Source organism: Crotalus tigris, unplaced genomic scaffold, assembly GCF_016545835.1.
Source record: "Crotalus tigris isolate CLP2741 ecotype Arizona unplaced genomic scaffold, ASM1654583v1 scf7180000017631.5181431, whole genome shotgun sequence".
NCBI classification, from domain to species: Eukaryota; Metazoa; Chordata; class Lepidosauria; order Squamata; family Viperidae; genus Crotalus; species Crotalus tigris.
The window spans coordinates 2,053,055-2,064,558 of NW_024096525.1; the positions used below are offsets into that span (position 1 = coordinate 2,053,055).

Here is an 11,504-nt window from a genome sequence, read left to right on the forward strand (position 1 = left end):
TTACTCTATTTTCGAAAGATTGAGGGCAATAGAAAAATGGGACGACAGAGAATGAGATGGCTGGATGGAGTCACTGACGCAGTAGGTGTGAACTTAAATGGACTCCAGAAGATGGTAGAGGACAGGAAGACCTGGAGGAACGTTGTCCATGGGGTCGCGATGGGTCGGACACGACTTCGCAATTAACAACAACAACAACACTCTATTTTCATATATTATATTCCACTCTTTAATTTAAAAAGAATTATGTCTTTGTGGACATTGTTTTAAGTTATGAGAGCATTACTGTTTTACTAGGAAAGCCATATCATATTTTACTCATTTCAATATTGACTTCTTAAAAGCAAGAACCACACCAAATCAACTGTACATACATTGACAAATATTAATATTGGTAGATGCTAATTAAATAACAATAAAGGCTTTTTTAAGTACGTATACCAATTTATGAGAGCCAGTATAGTATAGGGGAGAAATAGCTGGTTTATGAGCAGAAAGACCCAGATTCTAATCCTCCCTTAGGCAGTAATGATGGTGAAGTAACTTTGGGCTGATCTTATTCTCTCAGCTCTAAACTGGAAAGTTGAAAAATGTCTACCAACCCATCATGGTAGATTTAGTCCATTACCTTCAATGACAAGGCCTTCATCTTGCAGTGGATTGATTTGTACTATTAAAAATAATATCCCTATACGGCATGAACTGGACCGTAGAAAACAAATTTTACATTCTGAAACTAACAAATTAATCTGCAAGTTCCATCCATCAAAACAAAGATGTTACAGTGACTTTCAAAGTAGGATGATGTAAAGATTCAGTTCAAAAGTATGCAATCAAATCTTAAATTGATTAAACTTTTTAAATTAAATTTCATTTGGTACATCAAATCAACAAACTGGTTGGAGTTTATACATCCTTCTGCCAACACTTAACGTAACAGTCATTCTTTTTAAAATGTCAGTTCAGGAAGATGTCTAGCCTACAGAAGAAGAATATAAAAAAAGGTGGTAGCCACACAAACAACAACAATAACATACACTTTATTTATTGCAAACATAGATGACAATATTTATAAGGCATGGAAAACATTTGCCAACAGCAGGGAATTATTACTCATGTATTTCAAACATACTAAACAAAGCAGAGAAATGTGTGATTAATAATTGGATAAGTGTGCTGAATCATTTTTCTTGGTATAACAGTCAACCAATAAGCTGTACAATGCATGCATAAAGCAAAGGTAATGAAAGGGAGGGAGGGAATACAGTTTCTTCAATATATATGAAAAGTTATCTCAACAACATAGGAACAATCCTCTTAATTTTGATTTACGTACAAACCCACAAATAAGCTGAGAATTTTAGATGCCAAAATGCACCCAGAAAATCTGGTTTGGCTTATTTGTGGATGGGTTTATTCCAAAACATATATGGTAATTCTTTTTCAAAGTACTCATATTTACTGCATATATTCACATCTGCATATAAGCCCATCTGCAGATAAGCAGACCATACATTTCTCACCAAAATACCATGAAAAATACAGGTTGGCTTTATTCACAAGTGGCACATTTTTCGTAAAATCTTGGTTAAAACTTAAGGGTCAGCTTATCTGTGGGTGGGCTTATATATAATAATGCAATAGATTTCATAGTTGCCACTGATACAATATATAATATTTTGCATTTCATAAGAACAGTATAATATTTACATCGCAGTATTAGGAGTGATGATTTAGAAGTTATACATTCTGAATTGGTGACTCTCTGATTTAGTGTTTGGCTATATTGAATTTTATCAAGGGAAAATATTTGTTTTGCAAGGTAAATTCTAAAAGCCAGATGTAAGTGATTCAAAGTTGCAGAATATGAAACATTTTGTTCTTCACCTTTAATGTAAATAAATGTCTGTAACACCATAATGACAAATTCTGGAAAACAAGCTGATGCCTCAGAATTTCAGCCCTATGTTTATTTACTACATCATATTAGTGTGAGTGAAATTGTCTTAATGTTTTGGACAAATTTAAAAAAACAGCATGAAATATTATTGGAAGTTCAGAAATAAAGTTATTTAATAACTAAACCTGAAGTAGAGTCGTTGATAATAACTTAATTATTATTCCAGAAACAAAACAGTCAGACCATCATTCTATCTAGCTTTGGATCATTATTACTGATTGGCTCTACTAAGTTTCAGGGGATACCATTTTAACAGCGAGGAACATACAATTCCATTTAGCTTCCCTTAAAACAGCATTCTGCACCAATTTTCCACTTTATTGTTAAGAGCATCCTTATTTTATTTTATTTATTCTCAGTCATTTGTTTTCTGTTATGCCTTCCCTCCACGAAAAACAACACTAAGTAACAATTTACAAAATCTGCAATATTTGGCTTTGTTTGGGCTAAGAGGGAATTATTGGTCCCAAATCATCCAGTACAGGTAGCCTTACTTAACTTTAGCTACTGTTCAAACTTGCAATGGCATTAGATGTATGGTACTTACAAACAGTCTTCAGAGTTCTGGCTGCCACAGTGTAGCCCAATGATGGCGAACCTTTTAGAGGCCGAGTGCCCAAACTGCAACCCAAAACTCACTTGGCGGGTGCAGCTACAGTGGGCGTGGTAGAATGGGTGGGTGGTGGCCACTGGATGGGTATGGCTGCAGTAGTCATGGCAGACTGGGTGGGCATGGCTGGGGTGGGCGTGGCCACCTTGATGTTGCTTATGGGGAGGACACCTATGGGAGCCGGGCAGGGCAGGGTTGGGGGAGATCCAGTCTTTGGCGGGTGGGATGGTGGGTTCCCCAATGGCGGCTTCAGGCTGGCTGGCCTTAGCCCAGTGATGGCAAACTTTTAGAGACCATGTGTGCTGGGGTGATGGCGCGTGCCTACAGAGAGGGCTCCGTGTGCCACCTCTGGCACGAGTGCCATAGGTTTGCCACCACTGGCGTAGCCAGTCATGTATGCGGTCACCATTTGCATGCAACCTTCTTCCTGGCTGCTATCAAACACAGTCAGTGGGAAAGCTGACAAGATACTGCAAATGGCAACCACTTGCAGTGATTCGCTTAATGATGGAGACTGAGTCCATCGGAATTGCTGTCAATAAGCAGCACAGTCACTTGACGTTGCACTTTAAAAACTGTGGCTTAGTGACAGCAATGCTTGTCCCAACTATTATCATAAACCGAGGATTACCTGTAATCTTCCATGGTCAAATATGACCTTGATGGGGGGGCGTGCTTTCCAACTAGTTTATTGCTAGCAGAAAATTATTTCAGCTGTAAGCGATCTAGATGGTTAGCATTCCTTGCCAAGAGCTGACCTGTGCTCTTGGTAACAGCCTCAACTGAGAATCTTGATTACAATAATTTATCTTCTTAATTCCTAGATACAGGGAGACCACTTTTTTATTAAGAGCTTGTGTGTGTGTGTGTACCTTCAGATCAGTGTTAATGCCTGGAAACTGGAGAAACTCCTGCAGTTTTCTTGGCTACGTTTTCAGTAGTAGTTTGCCCTTGCCTTTTTCTTCTTGGGGGGGGGGGACAAACAATGACTGGCCCACCAAGGTCACTGAACAGACTTCATGCCTAAGGTAGGACTAGAACTCACAGTCTCCCAATTTCAAGTCTGGTGCCTTCACCACTAGACCAAACTGGCTGCCTATTAGGATTTATCCTTTGTTTACTTACAATCACCCACCCTATCGTCATTTCAAGAAACTAAGAGTTATCAACATGTGAAATCCCTGGTTGACAGTATTTGCCCTCCTGGGCAAGATTTAATACTTAAATGAATATCTTCTGGATGAAAATGGATGTACCTTCCCTGGCAATGAACCTCGAGTAGCAACGGAAATAATGAAAAACCCTGTTTCCAACTCTCAGTGATTCCAACAAAATATGCAGAGTTCTCAATGGTATCTTTGTTCCTCTTCCGGAAAAGGGCGGTCAAGACTTTTTCCATGCTGTACCGTGGCCCAAGGCCAGAATAAGATGGGTCTACAAAATCTGCTTCCTCTAAACTTGGCTGCAGCCAATCAGCTAGCCAACACCCTCTTTATTTTCTTGCCCAAGCAAAGGGGCACTTGAGACTGGTTGTTAGCTGGCACAAAAGCTTGTGATTCTGCCTCAAGGGAAAAAATCTAGAAAGTATGAGATTGCAGGCAACAATTATTCCCCATTTACTTGCACGACTTACAGAGGCCTAACAAAACAGGTGCTAGGGGATCTTCTCACTGTCTCTGTGTATTGTCTGCAAGACAGGATGTGGAACAAACAGGATTATGATATAAAATGTTTGTGACAACACCATTCTTGTGCGTGGCTAATGTGCCAGGGACATACAACTTCAGATCCAGTTTCCAGCAGCAAATGAGACATTGTGAGGATCATTCCTCTCTCTTTTCCTTTTCCCAAATGATTCATCTGGGAGGAGTAAAACAAGCAAAAAATACCTGCGTACTTTCCTCTTGCGGGGATCACTATGATCAGGATCAAGCTTTGTGCAAAGCCATAGTTTACCTGGCTTGTTAGAATCTAAAAACCACAACTGGGCAAGGTTTGCACATTATGCTATGACTCAAATAGTAATTTACGAACCACAGTGTTGTGGTTCGTGACATGCTGAGACAAAACCGAACAGATCACATTATTGCTTACAATTAGGCTCATATTCTGTCTATGTCAAGCAGAGAGAGTTTGTGAATCCTTTTAGAATTATCTGTGATCCTGAAGTACTATGACCTACAAAGGGATTTGAGCTTCATCTGAATCCACCCACAGCAACCTCTGCAAGCAGACGGCGTGTTTCTTCATCCCAAAGGAATCAGCCTTGTTTCAAAAGGTCATATATGTATAAATATATGAAGGAATTTATCTCACGATGTAAGCAGCTTCAATCTTACTTTTACTTCTCAATAAAGCATTATAATAAAATCTTTAAAAAGAAAGATTTACCTTCTTTTAATTCCATCCTTCCAAGGTTGGTAAAATGAGGACCCAGATTATTGGGGGGGGCAATAGGCTGGCTCTGTAAACCGCTTAGAGAGGGGCTGTAAAGCATTGTGAAGCAGTATGTAAGTCTAAGTGCTATGGCTATTGCTATTTCACATTGACTGACAGGACATCTTCCAAACAGAAATCCAGATCATCCTTTATTTTTATTTTTCACAATCAATGAAAAGGATGCAATTCATTCGCATAAATGATTCATCTGTGGCACTGAATTATTAGCAAATAAAATATATTGCCTATCGACATCATTGTTTTGGTGAAAATATCCCTAAAGTGCTACAAGAGTTGTTGTATGCAGAAAGTGTTTAGCCATAAAGCTTCAGTGAACTATTATGCCTCTGCAAATACATACCCAGTTAAAGATGTTTCCAATCAAAATGTGATTTCCTGAACCATCCATGGTATTATTGACAGTCCTAGTGAGGCTCACCATGTATTTGTAGATATGTTCATATACTGTACATCACATCAAGAGTCAGCGTTTGATAATCGCTCAGATATATTGCTCAAATATATGCAGAATGTTTTGTTAAGGTAGATATTCCCGTCCATTCAAAATTCTCAAATTTTGAATGATGTTATTTCCAGATGGTAACAACATGCTCAAACTTAAAAGTTTCATTTATGCTCTATACATTTAGTTCAAAATACATATGCTTTCTTTCATGAGATTTTAGCTATTATATATAATGAATATTAAAAGCTTCCCTTTCACAAACCACCACACAACATTAACATACTTCCTTATGGATTGTAACTATACACATCTTGTCATTTATTTCCTGTGATGCTAAGAGGCTTAAATGAGCAACAAAGTACTTAAAAATCTAAAGGAAAAGCAACACTTCTTTTCACTCTCTTCCCAAAACAACAAAAAGAAAGCAACTTTCATTTGAAACAAAAGTTTCAAATGGAGCCCTGCACATTAAACATTTTGAGAAAGCAAAAAGGAAGCAATGGAAACATTCTATTTATCCGTCAACAAACCAAACTTATTTTACAGGGCTTCTATTGGAAACCTAAGATCTTCTTTACGTGAAGCTTCTAGAACAGAAAAGATTAAAAAGCATTGGTTCAAGACACTGAATTCATTGCACCTAATTAAAACGAACAGCAGATTCAGGAAATGGCACAGCTCCTTTGTTAGCCTCTGTTCATTGCAGCACTCATGAAGGACACAATTGCTTATGAAGGAATTTCTCTCTATCATGACAGAAGCCACAATTACAATGTTTTATGGCTGCATTAGCACATTCTAGAATACCCTTCTCTTTCAATCTTTCAGCACTTCCCCTCAGAGTCCTACATCGACTTTCTCAGCGGCACTTCTCAAGAATCTCATAGAATTATTACAGCACAGTCCTGACTAGATGTTCTTTGATTATAAAGCAATGTCCTTATTTTAAGGCCTGACAGAACTCCAGGGACTATAAAGCCATGCGTGATTATTCCAACAAAACTTTCAAGTGTCACTGCCACAGCAGGGACATTATTCTTCAAAAAAACGGAGAAGTTACTTTCACCTAAAGATATACAATCAATCTCCTTGTGGTTTCCCAAACCTCTGTGGAACCTTGTTGAGTAAGAATTAACCCCTGGTCACACCTTCACAACATGACATCCTTATCTGTCCCATCATGACACCTTCTGGAAAAAATCTTTTACCAGATCAGATTTTTGTATTTGGAACTCTAGGGAAATTCATAAAAGAGACATCTTTCCTCCAAAGCAGAAAAAAATAAAAATAAACCCAATGTGTAGGAGAAAGAATGGAGAAAGGGGTCCAGGCATGCAACTTTAACGTAATTAATGTAGGATTCTAGAGAGGTTAGTCAGAGATCTATGACGTTGGATTAGACCAAATTATCTAGTCTAATTGCTGCTAATGTGGGAAATCAACTATTATGTCATTTTTAACCAATGGATTTCCAGCATCTATATTTTAAAAACTGTATTATAGAATGGTTCAGATCTAGATGTCGTGGAACTTCAGGAAACAGGCAGCCAAATCCTAACAGAACACGATTTAGCAAAAGGGAATGGTCATATTCCCAAAGCAGCTCTAAAACTGCAATATCCAATTCAAACTTAACTGAAAGTAATTCTCATCACCAGACGAGACTGCCCAGCTGAAGTCAATGCCCGAGTCTTTTATTTTCCACATAATCACGGAAACATGCAATCAACAAACATGTTTAAGCCTTGTGTGCAGTATCTGGAATTCTCTCTAAGGTTTAATGTGCCAAAGCTCATTCAAAGGAAAGTCACAAAGAAAGACAGACTCAGATGCTAAAAGAGCCATTCAAAGCCACAGTCCTTGGCCCTTCACAGAACAAGGCAAGCATTACTATGCAACACTCCCAAACAGCTCCAAGCCATGGCTTTATGTACGCAATTCCATCACGACAATAGTCCATGTGTCCGATGAAGTAGAGTGTCGTCCACAAGAAACATACGTCATAATAAATCTCTAAGGTGCTGCATGACTCTTTGTTATTTCCTTAGTCCGAACTGTAAGCAACCATCTCCCCCATATCGCAGGCAGCATCCCAGCCAAATCTTTGCCTGCTTGATTAAAGTAACCCACTCTGCATCACAATCCCTTACTCAGGAAAAACCCTGCAGAGAGCGGCCAGCTTACCTTAGCGAAAGATTTTTACTGACCAGTACTCCCACTTTATAAGGGAAAGGGGAGGGCAACCACAGAGAGAAAAACATAAATATTATCCAATAGATCCTACTCAATCGTGGGCACTGTTTACTAAGAGGAAAGGCAATTCCATTGCAGATTTGAACCCAAGGCCTAGCTCACCTTCATACCCCCCCACCCCCCACCCCCACTCCCACGGCACTTCCAAGCTGCAGAGCAGTGCTTGTCCACGCATGGTATGGGGTCTTCTGGGATTCCCCGGAGACCCTTCCAGGGGCTCCACAAAGTCGAAAGAAATATTTCAAAAATATTCAGGCACGAAAGCCAGCTTAATATACTCCAAAAGGGGCCACCCTGATAGACGCAACCCACCTCAATCATTGTGGGGGGCGGGGGTCTCATCTGCTCATTGCTGAGGATGGGGGAAAGGGTCCTCGGAGGAAAAAAAAAAAAAAAAGGAGGCTGCGGTTAAAGAAGCACAGGGCCTGCCTCCCCCTTTCTTCCCATCCACCCACCCCCAGCCATGCACACACACACACACACACACACAATGGCGGGGTGAAAGCCACGCTTGCCTGCAGGATCCCACGCCTGACAAAAGACCGAAATCGTTAAGAAATCGGGTTGGGGGTCTCTCTCTCTCTCTCTCTTTCTGCCCCCCTCCGCCAGCCCCCACTCCCGCAAGTCCTAAAGCACAAAAAAGGGGGCTTGAAAACCAGCCAGGCTTGGGGGGGGAGGGTCCTGCCAAGGTTCCTCGAGGAGGGGGGCGAGGATTTGGGGAGGGGGTCCCACCACGGAAGAAACGTCAGGGCTGACACCCCCCCCCGGACTACAACTCCCATCCTCCCCCACACTGCCCGCCCGCCCGCCCGCCCGCCCGACCTTCAGGGGGAGAGAGCGGAGGGGCTGCAGCCCGAGGTCCGCCCGCGGCTTACCTCCGCCGGGGTCGAGGGGCGCTGCACCCCTCTCGCCGCCGCCGCTCCGGAGCTGCTTCACCCGCGCCGCCTCCTCGCCGGGGCCGCCTCCAGGCAGCGCGCGGCGGCGGCGGCGGCAGCGGGGCTCATCCCGGCGGCTCGGGGCTTAAGGGAAAGGCGAGGGGCGCCCAGCCGGGACGAGCCGCAGGGCAAGAGCGAGGAGGAGGAGGAAGGGGGGGAAGAAAGGAAACGGTGCTCCCAGGAGCCTCGCTCGCCGGCCAGCCGCTCTCAGCGCCGCGGGGCCCGTCCGCCACCTTCGCCTCTCCGGAGAAGAAGAAGAAGAGCAGCAGCAGTAGCAGGAGAAGGAGCCGCAACGAGGCAACGGTGGCGGGCGCTGTTCAGAGCGCAGGCGCGCGCAGGCCACGCCCCCTCGCGCGGCGGGGGGCGGCGGCTGAGGGGGCAGGAGGAGGCGGGCCCGCGCGCTTCCGAAGCCACGCCCCCTCACGTTCCAACGCGCGGTGCTGCTTCGGGAGTTCGGAGGGTTGGACAGAGCGAGAGACAAGGATAGGGAGGGAGGGAGAGAGAGGGAAGGATGGAGGGAGAGAGGAAAGGAGGGAAGGAGGGAGAGAAAGAGGGAAGGAGAAGGAGAGAGAGAGGAGAGGAAGAGAGGGGAGAGAGAGACCTCCAAGGTCCCTTCCAACATTATTATTATTATTATTATTATTGGATCATCGCACAGTCAGCCAGATGTTCAGACTGGATTTGGCATTTTGTCTACCTATCAAGCCCTTACCCAGAACCTGGGATAGGCAGATGTGGATGTTTGATGGTAAATAATAATTATTATTATTATTATTATTATTACTTTGCCAGCTCAAAAGGGGCGTGGCCTTTTCCCCCACCTCCTTGCAACAACGTTCCTGCAAGGGAGGTGGATCAGAGGAGGGGAGCAAAAGGGTGACAGGTGGGCGGAGTTTCCGTGGCATCCTTGGGGGGAGCCAGTTGGCAGGGCCTTTTCTCTCTACCGGATTTTCTTCCCCACCCACCCTGCACCACGTCTTTTCTACCGCTCGTCTGACCACAGTTCATTTAGTGACCGTTCGAAGTTACAACAGCACTGAAAAAAACTTGACTTCTGACCGTTTTTTCACACTTACGACCATTAGAGCATCCCCATGGTCGTGTGGTCCAAAATCCAGGCGCTTGGCAATGGGTTCGGGCTTATGACCGTTGTTGGTCTTGAAGTCACGAGATTCCCCTTTTGTGACCTTCTGACAAGCAAAGTCAGTGGGGAAGCTAGATTTGCTTAACAACCGAGTTATGAATTTAACAAGTGCAGTGATTCACTTAACAACTGTGCGAGGAAAAAAAGTCATAAAATGGAGCAAGGCTCGCTTAATGTCTCATTTAGTGACAGAAATGTTGGGCTCAATAGTGGTCATAAGTTGAGGACTACCTGTATTTGTGCTTGCCAGGTGGGCTTGCAGAGAAAGGGGCTGGCCACACGTGGACCCGACTCCTGAGCTCCTGGATTGAGGTTAATTGCTGGGAAAGGGGGTTCAGACACAAGCCCGTAACTCGTGAGGCAGGGGTCCTCAATCTTGGCAACTTTAAGACTTGTGGACTTCAACTCCCAGAATTCCTCAGCAAGCTGGCTGAGGAATTCTGGGAGTTGAAGTCCACAAATCTTAAAGTTGCCAAGGTTGAGGACCCCTGTGGTGAGGGATAAATGAGGGGCTGTAAAGCATTATTGCTGGGTTTGTCTTGCACGTTAAGGCCAAATATGGCTGGTTGGTTTGTGGCTTACATTCCATAGTGCAAACTCTGGCTCAGACAGGCTTTGCAAAGAAGGCTTTTGGAAGGAATCCCGGTGGATGACTTTGCCCAAAACATCACGCCATAAACTGTGGTTTATGAACATATGTCGCAATTATACATGTGATGGGCTGATCAGTCTGTAAACTAGGGCTGCGCAGTACTTACTCTGCCCATGGGGAAAGGTTAAACGTTGCATCCTCTGCTCCCACAGAAATGAATTTTCCAACCTCCCTTGTTGTTCGTGTCCTTTACTACAGAAATATAAAAGGACAACAAACTGACAAGGTGGGCTGAGCAGGTCCCATTCCCACTATTGAGCATATGTATTTCCCCACACAGTGGTAAATCCCACTGAGGTGTGGACTTTCCATACTTGAATAACTTCCTGAATAACTTCCTTGTAGAAGTAAGGAGAAATTTCCTGACAGTAAGAACAATCAACCAGTGGAACAGCTGGCCTTCAGAAGTTGTGGGTGCTCCAACGCTGGAGCCTTGACAGGACAGCCATTTGTCTAAAATGCTATAGGGTCTCCTGCTTAAATTGGGGGTTGGACTACATGACCTCCAAGGTCCCTTCCCACTCTGTCATTCTGTATTCTGTCCTGTCTTGCTAAAGTAATCAGAACAAAAAAAGGAAAATAAACTTGGGATTAAAGCCGTCCAGTTTAGAGCAAACTAGAATGCTTTAGCCGTGAGGTGGCAACTTGCACCACCTGAATGCCCAAAAAATTATATATGTGTAGAAAATGATCAGACGGGGAAGATAGCTGGAAAACCCTTCTGTTGTAATAGGTTACTGTAGTTTTACTTTGCAGGGTGTGTGTGAGTTTCGACTGGAGGAATGTGCTCAGTCACCAGCAATCTGAAGAGACTTCTTTCACGGCTGAGTGAGAATGCAGATATCATATCAGAACGAGATGGAAGGAAGTCATTCAACAACCACAACTTATGCTTTGGTTCAGTCAAGGGGAGGTTTTGTTTACAAGTAGGAACAGCTGACCTCCGTATCATGGCCTGCTTGAACTATTGTAGGATAAAATGGCTCTTTGTAGCCCATCTAAGCCTCAGGTGCAAACCTCTGACATGCCACAACAGTGGGGGTGA

General features: G+C 43.4%; 1 protein-coding gene across 2 annotated transcripts in view; it reads right to left on the reverse strand.

Moving 5' to 3' along the window:
• The window catches only part of ARHGAP32 (Rho GTPase activating protein 32), a 157,443-nt gene extending 148,459 nt beyond the window's left edge, over window positions 1-8,984 (reverse strand). For both annotated transcript variants that reach the window (XM_039334513.1, XM_039334515.1), the window contains exon 1: window positions 8,604-8,984. The gene's annotated coding sequence lies outside the window, so the exon portion shown is untranslated. The remainder of the gene's footprint in view (window positions 1-8,603) is intronic.
• Between the last annotated feature and the right edge of the window lie 2,520 nt (window positions 8,985-11,504).